General features: G+C 52.4%; 1 protein-coding gene and 1 long non-coding RNA gene across 2 annotated transcripts in view; one reads left to right on the forward strand and one right to left on the reverse strand.

The window, feature by feature from the left end:
* Window positions 1–12,165: 12,165 nt before the first annotated feature.
* On the reverse strand, window positions 12,166–15,251 carry LOC133242526 (uncharacterized). The gene is made up of 2 exons (XR_009734876.1): window positions 14,102–15,251; window positions 12,166–13,205 (listed from the first exon to the last, which is right to left on the reverse strand). It is a non-coding gene; the product is annotated as an uncharacterized LOC133242526 (long non-coding RNA).
* Window positions 15,252–17,671: 2,420 nt separating this feature from the next.
* MAMLD1 (mastermind like domain containing 1) overlaps window positions 17,672–19,089 on the forward strand; it is a 120,058-nt gene continuing 118,640 nt past the window's right edge. The window contains exon 1 of the mRNA XM_061408706.1: window positions 17,672–17,756. The gene's annotated coding sequence lies outside the window, so the exon portion shown is untranslated. The remainder of the gene's footprint in view (window positions 17,757–19,089) is intronic.

The raw sequence follows: 19,089 nt of genomic DNA on the forward strand, positions 1-19,089 counted from the left end.
TGGCAGAGGGGACCTGGTGGCCGCAGCGACTAAGGAGAGGGTGAGGCTGGGAGAGGGGCCGTCACTCCCTTGGGCTCCCAGCACGGGCTCCCCAACCACCCTTCTCTTGATGACACCAGGGTTGGGGCTGAGGATACAGTTTTATACTTCCCACCCCTTCTTTCCTCAACCCCAAAATAAAAAAGGTGGGATCTGAGAGCCTAAAGAATTCCTCGGATTCCTCCTGTGACAGATTTATCCCTGGAGTGGATGGGACTCCTCGTGATGGAGATACTGAGATTGTCTGGGTAGTGACAACAAGCCATCATGTCTGGGTGTGGCTGGCTTTCTGGCCTGAAACCATAGGATTTAGCACAGCAAAGGTAAGCCTGAGTGCCAGGGTCTGGGGCCTACCTGTTAGCCCCATCCCGAGAGGGGAGGAAGGCTGATGGGTCTGGTCACAGGGCTGAGGACAGGGCTCCCTGCTCCTAGTAGACCTTATCAGTAGGGCAAGCTGCTGGGAGAGTGAAATTAGTGCAGCAGCAAAGGGAACAGTACTTTAGTGGGAGGGGTCTGTCCCAGAGTTCCAGACTTTTCTGGGAATTTCTGGGAAAACTGGCTCAGTGGGCATGAGCCAAGCCCCCACTCTATAGAAAGTCACAGGTACAGACTGACACCTCTGTAACGGGTCAGAGAGGCACAAGGAGGTGGCTGCAGAGACACACAGCCTCACCCTCCTGCCCCTTTTTGACACTTTGATGCCCTCTGAACTCTCTTATGCTGGGGACAGTCAACACCAGGTCCTCTTCCCTTCAAAACCCTCTGAAGCAGTATGGCATAGTGCAGATAAAATAGACCATGGGGCCCAATGAAGTGGGGTCAGCTCCAAGCTTGATCATTATTAGCCAAGTGACACTGGGCTAGTCACATGCCTACCCATTCTAAGTCTTGGCTTCCTTACTTATAATATGAAAGTTTCTTGTACACAGGAGGGACCCAACATGGTTGCTTCCCGTTATAGGCTAAACACATGCACATCCATGATACTCCCTATTGAGACAGGTCACTCTATCCCCACCCCAGTCCAACAGGGCCCCTTCAAGTCTCTGTAACCCTGTCCCACTCCCAAGCATCAGGAGTCCCAGGGCTGACCCTGGCCCTGCCAGCCAGCATGGATGCCAAGTGAAGGTTGGTAAGTGGTCTTGATTACCCATGGCTTGGCCTTCTTGTGACCTCGCCAAGGTCTCGGCTTCATCACCTGGTTTAAAAGGAAGCCAGTGCAGGACCTTGTCATTGGTCGAGGTCAGTGGATGAATGAGACAGGACACGAGGGATCCAATGCTCCAGCTTGCCTTGTTCTAACCACACCGTGTTGACCATGGTGCTTTCCAACTCCTTTCAGAACTGCTGTAGACCTCCGTAGCACTTGAAACATGTACCCCTCTTGGAATTCTTTGTTCCTCGTCTGTCTCCCCTGCAGGATGGAAAGCATCAGGAAGGTAGTGATGAGGTGGGTCTTGTCATCACTTCACCTCTGATGTCCAGCACACAACCAGGTCTTGATAAATTACGTAGCAGATGTTAAGAATCAACGGATGAATGGATGAATGGAATGGGCTAGAACATGTCTGGCAACCTGTCAGGAACTGTGCATACCTGAGGGAGTCCTCTTATAGAAGTCCAGGAGGCCAAGGCAGGAACAAGAACTAAGGCTTCCAGGCTCTTCTTCTTGCAGAGGATGCCTCCCTGGAGCACCTTGACTGTGCCAGCTCTTCCTTCTGTATTTGGCATGGGTCAGGGCTGCCTGCCAGGGTGTCTCTTGCAGTCCCTGTGATCAGAGTCAGGGATCAGCCACTCTGGGGCCCAGAAGGAAAGAGTGCGTGAACACAGCTTTGGAGGGCAAGCTGCTTCCATGGCTCTGGGGCTCCAAGGTCAACACCCATTTGCACTGCTTCCTGGAATCCTGGCGTTTTTCTTTCAGCAAAATGGGGGAGGGTGTGTTCCGTGTGAGGGGTGACATGGGAACAGTGATGTTGAGTGATGTTGTTCAGCCCCCTCCCCAGACAATCCAAGAGGACATGTCTGGTGTCCTTGTTCAGCTGTTCGAGTTCACCTGTGCCCGGGGAGGAGGGAGGGAGGCCAGGATGGAGGAATCTTAGAGGCTGGGCCTCCTGAAGGTCTTGATTCCTCCCCAGTCTGATCTGTCTCAGCATTGCCATCCCTCGTGCCCGGAATGACGTGCCTGACCTTGTGGGTTTGTTTGTTTTACACAAGTGTGCAAACAAGACATGCTTAGCCACTAGCCATCTACAGCCAGTTCCTGAGACCCAACTCCAGAAAGAGTCCTCCATAGAACTCTCTGGAATACCTCTCTCCATACCTGGGAAAGAGAGGGCTTCAAATTCTGCTATTAAGACCAGTTTTAAGATGGAGAGCACCCTGATGATCATTCTTGTCTTCCCATATCATTATACAGATGGGATGGCTGAGGCCACAGAGGGGGCTGGTCTCTTCTGAGGTTACTGGGACAGGCCCAATCCAGGGGACACCCACTCCTCTGCCCCCCTAGCCCCAGCCCACCAGCCCGGACAGAGGGCAGTTTGGGGCAGTTCCTGGAAACGTGTCTGTTTGGGATCTGTGGAACCCACAGTCCTGGCTTGAGATTCAGGCTCCAGGTCTTTGGGACGGCTCATGAAAGGGGTATTGACACTCTGCAGCCCAGCCAGACAGGAGGTCTGCATGTCCCTCCCCACAGGCCTGAGTACACAGGCCCCCGCAAAACACCACCCAGAGACACTTCCAAACAAACACCCAGGCAAATAAAACCCTTGGGGGCTGGGCCCAGACTGTTGCCAAGTTTCTACTGCTTTTGTAGGAACATCTCCTGTTTGTGGAAAAATCTTGGGGAGGGGTGCATAACAGCCCGCTTGGGCTGAGACCATGGCTGGGCCTTGAGCTTCAGCCCCAAAGCCTGACTTAAGAACAAGAAGGCTGCTGCCCTGAGACGTGTGACTCTCGGTCAGCAGGCCGCTTCGAGTGATAGCTGCACCTTGTGGAGCTGGCTGTCCCGCCTCTGTCACCAACTGCCCTAATCAGTTGAAACTCTGCCTCGAGACTACACCATCAACTCTGCCCACCTTTCTAGCCAGGTGGCCTGTCCTCCAAACTGGGGGCTAGCCAGCCCCCAGAATCTCATGAGCCAATCCCATGGTAAAGCCCTGAGCCCTGCTGGCTATCATAAATAATTATCAAGTGCTTGGGGTGGCATCTGGGACCAAAGTCTTCCTTACACTAGGGGTGGTGAGATAAACGCCCCCATTTGCCCCCACCCTCCACACATCTCCAAGGAAGCTCACATGGCCAGCAGAGTTCTCCAATTAAATAGGGAGTGAACAGATCTCCCCAAATCTCAGGAAATGGTTTCTGACACAAACCTGGTCAACGGAAGACTGCTATTCTGCCAGATACTCTGCAAACGCATCTCAAAGCACTTTACAGTTGAGCAACACTCTACCTCCCTCCTGCAATTCACAGCTTCCATTATTTGATGATGACTCTGAGAAGTCCTACTGGAAAGAGTGCCATTCAGTGTTGTTTAAAGCAGAATCTCCTGCACTTTTTTGATCTCAGAAACCTATTCTCTTAGAACAGCCATTCTATTAACATCTGGTACAACTTGTGTTCCAGAGGGCACATTGCTAATAATATTGGACTTGGTGGCCTTTAAACGGCCTTCTCCAACTGTGAAAGGTTAGTATTTTTAAATTTCTATTAGACTCATAAACCTGGTTGGGTCTCCATTAGTTGTCATCCATTCATGGGGATATTTAGGAATGTTATGAGTGGCTTCTGCCTGAGTGCAAATATCTATGGCCTCAATACCCTTGGCAGTGGCCCAGGGACTTGCGAGCAGCAAGCATTTGACTGTCTGGATTCGACACTATAACAGATATTGAGTTGTGTAGTGGGGTGCAGGCCCCCCACAGGCTATGTCCTCCAGGAAAAGTTTACAGCAGTGATTCTGGGCTGTTTGGGAGTGACAGACGTTTTTGAACAGCTGAGAAAAGTTATGGAACTTACCCCCAACAGAAAAAGACACAGAAGCACACATATGCACTCATATGTATACATAATATCCTGCATCCAAATCCAAAGGTCTCAGGAATGACCTGAAACCCCTACTGGACGTCCTAGGGCTGTCTGGACTTGGCTTAAGAACCCCTGGAACAGTCTTGTCCTTCTGGATCAGGCTCACCTCTGAAAATCTTTGACCCCTCAAGGAAGTCTGGAGACTTCTTTCCTGTGTATTTGGGAGGTTGGGAGCAAGAGATTTGCCCCTGCCCTTCAGAGTTGACACTCTAACAGGAGCCCAGAGCTAGGCCCTGGCTAAATTCGAAGAGCAGCAGGAATTACAGGAGTGCATAGGACACTAGGCTTCTGTTCAGAGGTTCGAGAATGGTCAGTATTAATCACAGAGATAGCTTCTTAGAGGTGGGGCTCTACACTGCAATTTGAAGAATGTGCATTGTGGCTTGGTGGGGGGTGGATCTGAGACCAGTTGTTGCTTGCATGAGGGACAACTCAGGCAAAGGCCAAGGGGATGGGGAACGGGAGCATTTGAGAGAGCAGAAGGGGTGGTAGAAAGAGAACGCAGTGGGATCAAGAGGAGGGAAAGGTGAACTCAGAGCAACTCAGGGTGTAGAGGGTGAGCCCTCTTTGTTCAGCAGAGTTACACGGCCTTCCTCCAGGGGCAGAACCGCTCCTTCCATCTATTTGATCCCCTGGAATCCTCCATAGCAGCTGCCCGGAGTCCACCACCAGCCTCCTCTGGCGCTAGCCCCACCCAACTCCGCCAGCCACAGGCTAAGCTTTGGCTTCGCTGAGAGCAGGCCAACTCAACTTGGGCTTCACAGAGAAGGGCCAAGTTGGTCAACTTGAGGCTTTTAGGTCCTTGCTACTTCTAAGTTGGCATACCCACCCTCTGCAGCCTCCCCTCCTTCTTTCTCTTCAACCTCAGAGGGAAAAGGGCTGCTGCTTCCTTTGTGGATACAGACCTATCCCCCTGGGTCCTGAACCCCATCTTGCCTCATCTCCTGCAGGGCTTCACTTCTTCTAGAAAGAATTCACAGCTCCAGCTGCCCCCCTTCCCCACAGCCAGCTCTGCTTCTAAGACTGAAACATCCAACAGTCTTGGACACACCCCCACTCCCTCAGCCCTGAAAAAACACTCCCCTCAAGAGCAATGGCCCACACTCCTTTCTCCTGATGAGACATGTGTCACAATTTAGGGAAGCCCTCCTAGGCCTTAAGGCTGCTGTGATCTCCTGCATTCCTGCCATACTGAATGAGAGACATTACACCAGCTACATAATGTCCTGTTTCCTCGCCAGTCAGTCTGGAAGCGCCGTGAGGCCTGGCTTGTGCTTACTCCCTCAGCCTGCACTCCCTGGAAAGTCGAAACTAAGACAAAGCCTTATGTATGAGGATGTGGCGGGGAGAATGACCCGAAGGAAAAGAAGTGAGGGGCCTTCCATCATGTCCCCTCCCATGGGACCATATGGGGCCTTCATTTCTGAGAAAATGCTTTCAATTCTTCCTTAAGACATTTAAAGTCCAAGACTACTCTATCTACCCAGAGGCCCCTTCAGGGTGCTGACCAGCTGCAACCTCTGCAGAGACTTTAATCCAAGAGGGTTTGTGGAAAAGTGACAGTCCCTGCTGCAACAGCTGATGCCAGGGCCATAACTGCTAGTCCTTGTGCTCTCCTTCACCCTCTGTTCCTCTGGCTGCTCTGTATTTTTTTGCCTGGGAAGGCGACTCACACCTGTACCCCTGAGGAGTTAAAGCCTGTGGCTGCCTTGCCCTGAGCCATGGTTCCTACAATTGCCTGTGCGCATTTATTATTGGACACGGAAGCACCAAGAAAATGCCCCCATGGAATTTACTGGGCTCTAAACATACTTGTCCCCACCACTGCTATAGCGAGCCCTAATCCCTTGTTTCTTTTCCTGCTGGCTTGCAGGGATGAGAAACACAAACTGACCAGATGGTCACTGCAGCTTTAAGTTCAATGGAATTGCTACTGTGACCCCTGGAGCAAAAAAATCCATCCCAGCAAACCAGAACTTCTAATCTGCCTGAAGGCCAGGAAGCTTCCTGCTTCAGGGTGAGGAAGCACGGATTTCACAAAAGAGTCACTGGAAGTGACGGTGAGAAGGCCCACTCCTCCGTAGGTCCAGCCCTTGGCTTCCACACCTGTGGGTCCTAACTATTGGAGATTGTATATCAGCCATTGGGTCCATGCCCTTACTGTGTCCTGGAGGACAGCCCCTCGAGCCAAATGTGTTATTCCCAAACTATCAGCTTTGATAAGCCTTTAATGGGCTATTCTATCAGGCCCAGTGCTACAAGTGATGCTTGGCCTCATGGTCATCCTGGTGAATCCCATGCCCATTCCTGCATCTTCTTGGCCATGAACATGATTTTCCAAGCATGTTCCCTCTGGGCCCCTAGCCAACTAGTGTGTTAATTTGCCTGGACTGTCACACCAAAGTGGCTTAAAGGGCAGAAATGTACTGTCTCCAGATTCTGGAGATTTAAAGTCCAAAATCAAGGAGTGAGCAGGGTTGGTTCTTCCTGAGAGCTCTGAAAAAAGGATCAGTCCCAGACCTCTTTCCTTGGTTTATAGATGGCCACCTCTCCCCGCATCTCTTCACTATATGTGTCTCTGTGTCCAGACTTCCCCTTCTTATACAGATGCCAGTCACATTGGATTAGGGCCCACCCTACTCCAGTATGACCTCATCTTAACTAATTACATCTGCGATGACTCTATTTCCAAGTAAGTTCATAATCTGAGGCACCAGGCTTAGGACTTCAACACATGAATTTGGAAGGTGGGCAAAACTTGACACATGACCATAGGCTATGGCAATCACTCCCATTCAGTGGTCTATAGACCACTTCTCCCACCACATCAGGTTGATAACCAACTCTGTCACTTGCAACTCCACCCACTAGGAGTATTTCCCTTTATCACCCTTCTTTATGTTATCACTGAATAGAGTTGGAATGGAGCTGCAGTCCACTTGTTTCTGAGCTTTTACCAATACATTGTGCCAAGCCAGTTGAGACCCAGGCCCAAATCATTTTAACCTCCATCAGTGGGGCACTGGGAAACTCCATGAAGCTGTAGGGATGAGCTGATGGAATGGTATGGTCAACACAACAGATGTAGATGACACAAGAGTCTGGACCATCTGTTTGTGTCATTTACTTGAATCTCTGTACCTTCTTGGATCCAAAGTCCAGTTATACTGTTTTCACCATACAAAGGATGTACTTACCTGACCTTATGATTTATTGGATTTAATAATACCTAGTTCATGATGGGCAACTGCAGACTTACGGTTACTTGGGGTTCCACGGTCAAACACTCTCTACCAAGGCACAGTAGCACTCCAAGAGCTGTTTTCTAAAGGAAGGAAAACCTCTGTCACAGAAGGTATGACTTTGCCTCCACACCTTAGGAGTCTGCACTTAGGTGTCTCTGCTATTAGAGCTTGCCAAAGACACCAGCCAGCATTTCCTCCAGGGGAAAATGAGGGCAGAGTGGGTCTTGAGATCAGTCAGAGCCATGGGAAAAAAAAAATCATCAGTGCCTCCACTTAAAGCCCTATCTGCTCCCATCTGTAGCTGGGACTTTGGAGGAAGAGAGATGGAGGATTCTTGAGAAGACAGTGAGTGGAAGGAAATGAAGAAGCAGGAAGATACCCTTTGGGCCATGGTTGAGCTGCACCTGTCCTAGCCCACAGCCTCAAGTGAATGGATGGAGATGCCATCAATTTGCTCCATCCCACAGTCCCAGGAAACCACAATTGAAAATCAATAATCACTAATAAAATCAGTAACATTACACAGGCAAAATGGCCATTTCATTATCAGGAACAAGCAGACAGCAAGAGGGGTTGGCGTGGTGTTGGCTGGGAGAGTGGGCAGGAAATGTTTGGCTTGCTGTTCATCCCACTGCACAGAAACTCAGTCCCTCATGGCCACCCTACAGAACTTATACTCCATAGCTTTCTTGAGGCTTCCGCTCTGATTCCACCAGCTTCACTGAGCACGGAGGAGTGGCACCTGTGATGTGGTATACTGCCATATTTGGTCTTTAGGAATGAGGAGCCAAACAGGGCCAGGACTCAGGGATGGACGATGACACGTCTTGGGAAGGATAGCTTCTGTGGGACAGGGCTGGGGACAGGGCAGGACAGGAAAGAAGCTGAGCCCTGCTTGAGGCTCAGTGTGGCACCACATCTGGCTTGCTGACCACCCCAAAACTCTAAGGCAACCACTATGGCCCTCCCGAGCCAGCCAGGCATCTGCCACCACACCCAGAGGACTTGACTACTAACGCCGTTTGTTTTGCCGCTGAGGCAATGTGACACCAGCCTGTGTGATCTGGCTCTGGGCATCACGTTGCCAGCACACAACAACGAGATGGAAATTTGGCTGCTGCAAAAGGCACCAATTTTGCCATCTTCTCTGAATCTCCTTTCTCTGAACAGTAGGGACATTTCAGCCCCATGTAAAGCACATACTCTCTTCCTCCTGGCAAGTGCCCAGTACCGTAATTCCCCATATAGTGCCACCTTGGAAGAGCCTTGGGCAACAAGGCAGGGGCAAGAAGACTGCACCAAATCTTAGGTCCTGAGGCTCTGGGGCAGAGATGAGGTGCCCAGAGAGAATGCACTTGGGTAGCGAAGCAGCTTCTTGGTCTCTCCTGCCCCTGCGCTCAGGAGAAAGGGCTGGGGAGACGAGTGTCCCAGCTCACAGGGTAGATCAGCAAGGCACTGCCTTGCCCTTTGGTTTCATTACTTGAATTGCACCAGGTGACATCTAGACTCATTCCTTAAGGCAGTAGCACTTCCCTGCTGGCAGACACACTGTGTGGCTGGAAGGCAGGATGGTGGAGGCATAGCTCCAGCTCCAACACAATCGGTAGCTTCCTGCAACCCAGGACAGGTCTCTCAACTACCAAGGCAAGTAGGGGGCCTTTCTGGAAAAATGCCTCAGTTGGGAGGTCTGTGCCTGTGGAGAGCAGGAAGTAAAGCCCAGGGAGAGAAGGGAGCTTGCTCCAGGTCCTACACTGGGTCAGGCACAGGCCTGAGCTGGGAACCCAGGGTCTTGCCTCCCAAGCCAGAACTCCTATCATTTGATGGAGCTGCCACCAACAAACATCTGGCGTCACCATCCCCCTCCCCACATCCACACATTTGTTTGTCCATGTTGCCTGTTGGTGCACTCTGGTCATCTCATGCATGGAGCAGATGCCCTGTGAGGGCTGGAGGGGCCCTTGAGATTCACCTTTCCCAGCCCTGTCCCTGGGCAGATGAGCATGCTTAGCCCTTGGCAAGCATTTTGCATCAGCAGAAGCAGCAGCTCAAAACTGGCTGTAGCTGAGTGACAGCTGACACCTGAAAGATATGAAGTCACTGAGTCCACACAAGTCCTTTGAGGTAGGTACCCCACGAGCTCCATTTTATAGAAGAGGAAACAGAGGCACAGAGAGGGGAAAGTCACACAGCTACGAAGTGGCAAAGCCTGGATTGAAAGTCGGCTGGCTTCTGGTTGCTTGCCTTTACACTGTGTCGTGTAATCTCTGGATCCCATGAGTTATTACGTGTCAGGTGTCAGCGCCTACAGCCAAGGGCCCTGCGGCTCTGCAAAGTAGTACTTCTGTTGGCTCTAATGATGAGTGTGAGATGGTCTGTTCTTGTTCTCCCAAGCATGCTCAGCCTAAGTCCAACACTCTGCACAGGAAGTGCTCAGCAAAAGCATTTATGTATGGCACAACAGCTCTGCACCTGGCCCTGGGCTGAGACTTGATACACAACAAGTTGAATTCCTGGGGTCCCCAGTCTAGTGTGGCATATCCGCAGTTACAGGGCAGAGTGGTGAGGACCCCACTTCCCACCACCTCCACCCTCCATCCCATCCCCTCATCCCTCACCGGTCCCCCCTAACCCACCCCCACCCCTCCACCCATGTCAAGGAGCAGCTCACTTGCCAAGGTGCTTTTTGTAAACAGGCAGCTCCTTCTCCTGGCCTCTGGGCAGGGGTGGGGGGTGGGGGTCCATGAAGGCCACACAGATGAGAACAAAAGCTCTGGCTGAGGCCTGATGGCTGAGAGGAGTGGCCCAAGTAAGCCATGAAAGGAGGGCCCTCTGCAGCCCTTGGGGAGCACAGAGTGCACAGCATGGAGGTATGAAAGAACAATGTGTTTTGGAACAGCCACTTGTTGGCTATGTCCACTGCCTGAGTTGTTTTTGTGGGGGCTGAGGGACAAACCTGGAGGGAAAACCATTGAACCAGAGGATTATTCAAAAACCTAAAATCAGATGGAATTTACCCTGCTAAGTTTCAGACTTTCCTGGGACCAGGTGGTCCCTATTTTCCTGCCAATCTCTCCCATGTGGAATGGAAATGGCTATCCTCTGCCTGTCCCGCTGTATTAGGGTTCTCCAGAGAAACACAGCCAGTAGGAGATGACAGATTATAGATGGATGAAAGAAGAGAAGATTTATGATAGAAATTGGCTCACATGATAGGGATGCCAAGAAGTCCCACGATCTGCCATCTGCAAGCTGGAGACCTAGGGAAGCCCACAGTACAATTCAGTCCAAATCCAGAGAACCAAGGAGCCACTGGACTAAGTCCCAGAGTCTGAAGGTGGGAGAACAAGGAGCTCTGAAGTTCTAGGGCAGGAAAAGATGGCCATCTGAGCTTAAGAGAAGAGTGGGGTCTGCCTTTCCTTCACCTGATTCATCTGGGCCTTCATGGGTTGCACGATGCCCACCCTCATTGATGAGGGTCAGTCTCTCTACTTAGTCTACTGATTCAAATGCAAATGTCCTCCACAAATGCCTCACAGACACACTCAGCTCTCTGGGCCTACCTTAACCCAGTCAAGTCAACACATAAACATAACCATCACATCCATCTTGAAAGCAGATAACTTGTTGCTTGGTTTCACAAGTTCACAAATGAAGAAGAATTTTGGCCCAGGATGAATGATACCTTGAGTCTCACCCATACCTGATTTAGATGATATGTGGATGAGATTTTAGATTGAAAGTTGATGCTAAATTGGGATAAGACTTTTGGAGATTTTGAATGTATTTTTCATGTGAGAAAAACACATGAACTTTTGAGGGACCAGAGGGTGGATGGTAATGGGTTGAATTGTGTCCCACAAAAATTCATGTGTTGATGTTCTGTCAGTATTTCAGAATGTGCCCTTACTGCTACTGCTAAGTCACTTCAGTCCTGTCCGACTCTGTGCGACCCCACAGACAGTAGCCCACCAGGCTCCCCCGCCCCTGCAGATGTGATTAGTTAAGGTGAGATGCTAGTAGCGTAGGGTGGGACCCTAATTCAATACTGTCCATGTCCTTATAAAAAGGGGGAAATTTGGACACAGGGTGTGCAATGAAAGAAGAAAATGTCAAGAGACACAGGAAGATGATGGCTGTCTACAAGCCAAGGAAAAAACCTGGAACAGATCCTTCCCTCACAGCCTTCAGAAGGAACCAAGCCTGCTCACTCCTTGATCTCAGACATCTACTCTCCAGAACTGGGAGACAATGTATTTCTGGTGTTTCAGCCCCCAGTCCAGGGTACTTTGTTCTGGCAGCCCAAACAGACTAAGAGATCTTGATATTTTGGAGCAGCAACTTTTCTCTGAGGGTAATAGGGAGCCATAGAAATATTTTGCAGAGAAGACAACAGCAACGCACTCCAGTACTCTTGCCTGGCAAATCCCATGGACAGAGGAGCCTGGTGGGCTGCAGTCCATGGGGTCACTAGGAGTTGGACGACTGAGCAACTTCACTTTCACTTTTCACTTTCATGCATTGGAGAAGGAAATGGCAACCCACTCCAGTGTTCTTGCCTGGAGAATCCCAGAGACAGGGGAGCCTGGTGGGCTGCCGTCTCTGGGGTCGCACAGAGTCGGACACGACTGAAGCGACTTAGCAGCAGCAGCAGAAATATTTTGAGCAAGGGAGGAACAAGGTAAGATCTGTATTCTAGAAATTTACCCTCGCATCTGTGAGGAGGATGCACTGGAGGGTACAAGACCAGAGGCAGAGAGAATATTTAGGACATGTTGCTGTACTCTAGATGAAGTAATAATAAAAATAATAGTATTTATTAGCAGTTGGAGTATACTTATTTTTACAAACAGTAGCCCATCACTTCTACTGTGGCAGGTGCTTTATATGGATTTATTTTTATTTGAAAGATTTCAACCAGCCAATGAGACAGGCACTGTGATTATCTCCCTTTGGCAGACTAAGGTCTCCATTTTTCCCCAGGCCATATGGCAAGTGGTGATCCCAGGATTTGAACCAGGCAGTCTGGCTCTAATGTCTGTATGCAATGGAATGTTTCTTAACATTTATAACCAGCCTGGACCTGTGCCCATTTCTGGAAGTGTAGCTACTCCCACCATGGTCAATTACAAGCTACCAAGACCTATCAACAAGTTCACAAAATTGCTGAAAATGTGACAGTCCTTTTTCATGAGGCAGTGCAAGCCAGCAAACTAGCAAAGCTACAGGTACAGAGTTGGTAACATGTGAAGTGCATGTTATTTCCCATCTCCCTGGTGAGTTTTATCTTCATGGAATTTTTTGGAGGCCGCTGTAGCAGACCGCCTAGGTCATTCAAATCTTGGTTTCACCAGTGAGCAGCTGTGCGATCTCAAGACAAGTTGCTGAACGTCTCTGAACCTCAGTCTGCACCACTCTGAAATTAGTTCTTATGAGGCTTCATGAGCTCATGATGTGAAGTACAGGCCCTGGTGCACAGTGGGTATGCCAACAGTTTGGGCTGCTTTTAATTTTAAGATGATTGTGTTTTCCAAACCAAGAACAGCAGGAGCACGTTGTCCATTTGTGTTTTTGTTTTTGTTTTTTCCCAGTGTCTGCCTGGACAGTATGCCTGCTTGATGCTGGGCTCTGGCTGGTCCCCTGGCGTTAGGTCATATTAACCTTCTGAACCCTTGTAGCGATGGTGCGGCAGTAGACTAGCTGGTTGCTAGGACAGCCACAGGCCTGGATTTTGGTGGGTGTGTGTATTTCTAATCACAAAATTGCAAATGTTCTGAAGGGTCCTAGAATAGTGGATGGAGCCTCTTCCCATGTGAGGCCTGAGTCGTGCCTGTGCTGTTGGAAAAAAAAAAATGTCATCGCATAGAGAGTAATAATTAGCAAGCCATCTGCATACTTTTTTCTATATAAAAGCTTTGACAGTGTCTTTCAGTTGTATGTATGGTGCAAGAGGAAAACTGGCAGTCATCTGGATTTATGTTAATTACCTAAATTATATTTCTATGTTTCCAAAACCATTTCCCATCCTTATCTACCCTTTGATGATACTACCTATGGCATTCTGAAAGTGGCATTTGTGGTAAGCAAGGAGCTTCAGGGGAAAAATTGACGTGTAGCCACAGCTTTCTGGTTTCATGGTGAAATCGATGCAAGCCATTCCCCAGCCTTTTGATTAACTGCTCACTTGCTAATGAGGGCTTCTTTCTTAAAGGTTCCTATTTTTTAAACCAGTGAAGTCGCCAGGAAATTATAATCAATATTTTAATAATTTCCCATTTGTTTCCATTGTGAATCTTAAAAGTGCTTACCACCACCAACATCCCAGAGAAAATTAAAATTAAGAACATGGTGAAGAGAACTAATTCAACTCAAAATGATACTTCAACTTAAAAGGATTTCCCAATGGTTCTCGTCCACCCCACCAGGGCAAAATGCTACATGTCCTCAGCAAGTGCCCCAACCTAACTCCTCACCTGGCACACAATCACCTTTTGCCAAACATAGCAAAACACTCACCATTTGCCTAAATCATTTGCACATGGCTTTGGACCCACATGCAGAACTGAGCTTTCATCCTAATATATTTCACCTTACGTTCAATACCTGCCTTCTGTCTTTGGGGGTGTTTGGGGCACATAACAGTACCCTCTTCTCTGAGGACAAACAACCTATAGACCAGGTACCCTGCCAAGAGTAGTTCCGTCCAGAGGGGGCTGCAACCCTGACTATACCTCAGTAAGGAGATGCCGGAGCGGCCGCACCTGGATCTACAACAGGAGACAGTTACCACCCTGGGCTTCCCCACAGATATTTGTCTGTCCCGGTTCCTGTTGGTTGTGGACACCAGTCTGCTGTGGGCAGAAAACGCAGGTCATCGCGGTTAGGATTCTATGCAGAGGGGGCATTATTAATAACAAGCCCTGAAAGAATGTTCAGGGAGCCTAACACTCGGAGCCTGGGCTGTGGGGTGTGGTCTCTGCACTGGGTAGGGGGCATAGCTGCAGGGGGCCAGGAACAGGGGAGAGGCTAGGAGAGTGTAGGTAGGGGGTGACTTCCAGACACAGCCAACAGCCTCTAAGCATGTGCAGCAGCTGGGGGCGAGGGGTGGCAATGTCAGGCCCTGTGCTGAGCTCTGCCACTGTGTATCACCCCATTTCTTCCCTCTGGGTCTGGATTCTGTCATTCGGAGGACACCGTGAACCCCTCTTTGTCCCAGCCATGAGTCAGCCGTGAGTTTATCAGGGAGGCTTTGGGGGGACCCCAAACGTCTCTGGTAAAATAGTGGAACAGGAAGAGCTGAGGGCAAAGGCGTGCAGAATCAGAGAGACAGACAGGCTCACGGCTGGCAGAGGGAGGGAGAGAGGGCACCGTTGCTGTGCTGTGATGCAACTTGAGCCAGGCTTCATGGAGGATGAGCCTTTTGAGAGGAGCCCTGAAAGTCAGGTGGAATTTTGACAGGACAGCCAGCATCCTAGGCAGAAATGCATAAGCAAAGTGTAGAGGTCAGAAGAACCAGGATTGTTTGGTGTCCAGTCAAGAGTCCAACTGGGCAGAAGGCCCAGGAGCATGTGTGAAAACACCAGAAGATGAATCTGGATGAAGGCTGAGGCCCACCTGTGGGACACCAGACTGAGGAGTTGGGACTTAGTGCTATCGGCAGTAGAAAGCCACAGGAGGCTTTGGAGCAAGGGTGTACTGACGAACAGAGCAACTGCTATACTTGCAGTCAGCATGCCTGCTCTCCAAGGGCCCCCACCTACGCAGGCAACACAGAGTTCCAGAAGCTGCCCAGTTAAAGCTCCACACCTGTCACATGAATGTGGAAAAACTTATTGTATGTTCACAGGATTCTGCCTATCAATAAGAGGTGTCTGCTGACTGTTTTCTTATCTCTCAAGCTACAGGTTTGTGTCAGACCAAAGGCAGGGCCCACATTGGCCTTGCCATGGTGCCCCTGAACTCCCATAGCCCAAGTCTGACCCTTTGCTTGGCAGCTTCTCAAGCAACAGGGCCAGGAGATCCCTGGGGAAGGGCAGCCCCTGGAGAGGTTGTAGAATTCCTTTCCTTGCCTGGACCCGCAGTCCAGGGCTGCTCCCACTAAATGTGAGCAGCCACTTGACAGGTGGAAGCAGCCCAAGTTTTGAGGCCCAACTGCTTACTGCTCGGCCACTCTCTAGTCGCATGACCCCAGACATGCCCTCCCATCTCTGAGCCTCTCATTTCCTCATCGAGAACACAGAGATGACAACAGCTTAGCATCTACTGGGTAAATAGACTCATGCAGGTAAAGTACACGGTATACCTTGATGCATGGAGAGAGCTGTTAGCTCCAGACCTGGTTCACATTTGGGGCAACAAAACGGTCTCATAGCCAGTCTATTCAATGAGTACAAAGTCCTCTTCCTCACTGCCTCCCATTTCTCCATTAGCCTTGGAGTACTCAAGGCAAAAACCACAAGGGAACCTCTGTTTCCAACAGGAACTGAAAGAACCACAACACATCTGGGCCACAATGCCCCTTGGTGACATGATCCGAGACTGGTCTCATAAACCTCCTTAAAATGTAATGACAGCTATGGGTCCCTTTCCCCGTGTGTTGTACACTCCTGTGGCTCCCAGAGTTTCCTGAAATGTTCCAGGAAAACAGAATCCTACTAACATTCAGTGAGCAGATATTCTGTGCCAGGTAACATGTCAGGAGCTACGAATTTAACAGTGAGCAAAACAGGCACTGATGGCGGCTCTCTTGGGATCTAATCTATTGGCAGGTCAGTTAGTTAAGCTAGTTAAGTACTAGAGAGAAAACAAAGGGAAGTGGAGTGGAGTGCCAGAGATGGGTATAGGGCTTTGAACTGTTGCATAGGTTGGCCAGGTGACTTCTGCCAGGGTTGGTCAAGATGAAAGGAAAGGAGGGAGCGGACCCAGTGGCTATCTGGTAAAGTGCATTCCAACACACAGAAGAGCCAGTGCAAAGGCCCTTAGGACAGATGTACCTTGTGTGTTGAGGAAGAGTCAGGAGGCCTGGAGCAGAGCAAGTGAGGGCAAGAAGGAAGATGGTGTCATCCAGTTTGGGAGGAGTGGGGAGCTGCTGCAGAAGACCTTCCTGGGGCAGGGGAGAAGAGGACGAGGGAGGTAGGAAATGGCAATCTTTCAGGTGGCTACTGCAATAATCCAGGCAGGAGATGCTGGTGGCCAGGCACAGACGGTAGCAGTGGCAGAAGGGAGAAGGCTGGGAGCGTGGAACCATTTTGAAGATGGAGACAAGAGAACTATCTGCCTCTCTGGATATGGGGTGTGAGCGAAAGAAAAGCATCCAGGAAAACTGTAGGGAATTTGTAGGATGGAGCCGCGGTGAACTAAGGTGACAGACTATGGGAGGAGTGTGTTTCAGGGACGGTCAGGAGTTCGGCTCAGGCCTCGTGGAGCTGGAGATGTCTAGCGGCCATCCAGGCCCTTGTGCCAAGCGGGCCGTGGATCCTCTGGCACGGGTGCGCCTGGGATCTCCCTGACTCCCAGGCCCCACGGGGAAGTGAGGACCACCTGGTCCACTGAGGAAGCGGAGAAGTGACACGAGGGTGGAGGGAAGGCTCCTGGGAACCGATCCCCGTTTTCCACCCCAGGATCAGTGCACTTGGAGGTGGGCGGGAAGCAAATTTGAAAACCACTCGCAACACTCGGTAACAGACAACAGTTATGCCTGCTTCCGTTTTGTTTAATCCACTTTCCTTCAAGATGCAAACTTGCTCTCGCTCTACGGGGACGCGGTGGGTCTAGGATGACCCCGGCCCCCGCAGGACCCCGACCCGCCAGGGCCCCGGGTCTCCAACTGCGGCCTAGTGGGGACCGAAGGTAAGGAACTGCGATCCGTTTTGATCACCAGAGCACGATACGTTCTCCTGGCAGGGCAGCCCTAGCGGGGCCCGGCCAAGGTGGATTCCTTCCCAACAGCCCGGCAGGGCCGCCCTTGCCCCGGGACCGGGACGGAGGAGCAGGACTCCGACACCTGTGCCCGCGGCGGGGCCCGAGCGTGGCTCCTCCGTCAGGAAACTTCGGGAAACGCTCCGAGGCCAGCGATCTGCTCGGGCACACCTACGCAGCCCACGAAAGGACTTCGTTCGCTTCTGGGAGGGGGCTCGGCGCTTCTCTCGGACCGAGGGCGTGGGCGTGGAGGGAAGGAGGGGCCGAAAGGGAGGCAGGTCCTCCCCTTTATTCCCGGCCCGCAACTCGGCCGAGTCGTGACCAGATGTGCTGCTAACAGGTCGCTCCTCGGAGGTGCAGGCGGGAGCCCACAGGCCACTCAGGGGCTGCACTCGGCGTTGCTGCTGTCGGACCAGACGCGGCGTCCGCGGGCTGGGCTCGGCCCCCGCCGCCACTCTGGAAGTTTAGGTTAGGAAATGCAGCCCAGACGGGGACCCCGGATTGGGGGGCGCGGGCCAGCCCCCGGGGGAGACGGGGAGGGGAGCCACGGGCCTTGGTGCCCGGGGGGTAGGGGGTGGGTAGAGGGCGGGCGGCACGCTCCGGCTCGCCGCCGGGCAGTTCACGAAGAAGCCGTGTTCCTGCAGAAGCCGCAGGTGTCTGCCCCGGGATAACCCCGCGCGGCGCGAGGCCAGGCCAGCCCAGCTCCCGCGGGGGCTCCGCCGGCCCGGGGCCAGAGAGGCGGGAGACTGGCTGGCACGCCCGGGCTTCTCGCCGAGCACGCCGGCGGGAGGCTGAGACAGGGTCCGCACCCGGGTGGGAGCGGGGGCGGCGGGGGCCCCCGGGGGAGGGGCGCCTCTAGGCCACGAGCGGGGTCGGGTGCAGTTCGGTAGTCGCCACCTGAGAGCCCGGGTCTCCACGGCTGTCACCGCGGGACACCTTGGCCGTCTGGGCGGGAGCCGGCGGGCCGACGCGGCGGCCGTGAGACCTGCGCTCCCTGCCCGGCAGCGGCCCGCGGAAGGTGAGCGCCCTCCCGGGGCGAGGGAGATGAGGCCAGGGCCGCGGCTGGGGGTCGGTCTCTGCGGGGTAGGGAAAGGGGGACGGGCGTGGAACTGGCTACCTGAAGCTGTTACTCTGTCCCGGGTGACAATAGGGGTCCTCCGGGGAGCTGCCAGCTCTTATTCTCTCTCCCCCCCGACCCCCACTGTCTCTCCCCCACGCCCCCACTGTGTCTCTTTCCCCCACCCCCAACTGTGTCTCTCGTCCCCCACAGTCTCTCCTCCCCCGCCCCCACTGTGTCTCTTACCCCTCGCCCCGCACTGTGTTTCTTTGCACCCCCCGCCCCCCACTGTCTCTCTCTGCCTCCGCCCCCCCCCCCCCGTGTCTCTCTTCCCCCGCCCCCACTGTCTCTCTCCCCTCCGCCCCGCACTGTGTCTCTCTTTCCCGCTCCGGCCCCCTCTCCACCAGTGCCACTCTGGGATTCGATCTCGCCCTCTCTCTGGCCTCCCGCGGTCTCCGTTGGTCTGGCACGCGCTCCGGCCCTGTCGCTGGTGAGTGCTGGTTCTCCCGCTCTCCCAGCTCGCTCTGCGTCCTACCAGGGCGCACACCGCCGGCTCGCTCGGCCCAGAAGCGGGAAGAGTACCTGCCGCGCGCGCGGGGCCCCGCTTGCTGCCCTCCGGCCAGCTCCATCCGCTCGTGCCCGGGGACGCTCGGTCACCCCGCTGTCGCCTCTGGCCAGCGGCGCACCGTCTAGGCAGGCCACCTGCCGCCTAGGGCACCGACCGTCTCCCGCAGCGTGCGGAGC

This window comes from Bos javanicus, chromosome X, assembly GCF_032452875.1.
Source record: "Bos javanicus breed banteng chromosome X, ARS-OSU_banteng_1.0, whole genome shotgun sequence".
Taxonomy (NCBI): Eukaryota; Metazoa; Chordata; class Mammalia; order Artiodactyla; family Bovidae; genus Bos; species Bos javanicus.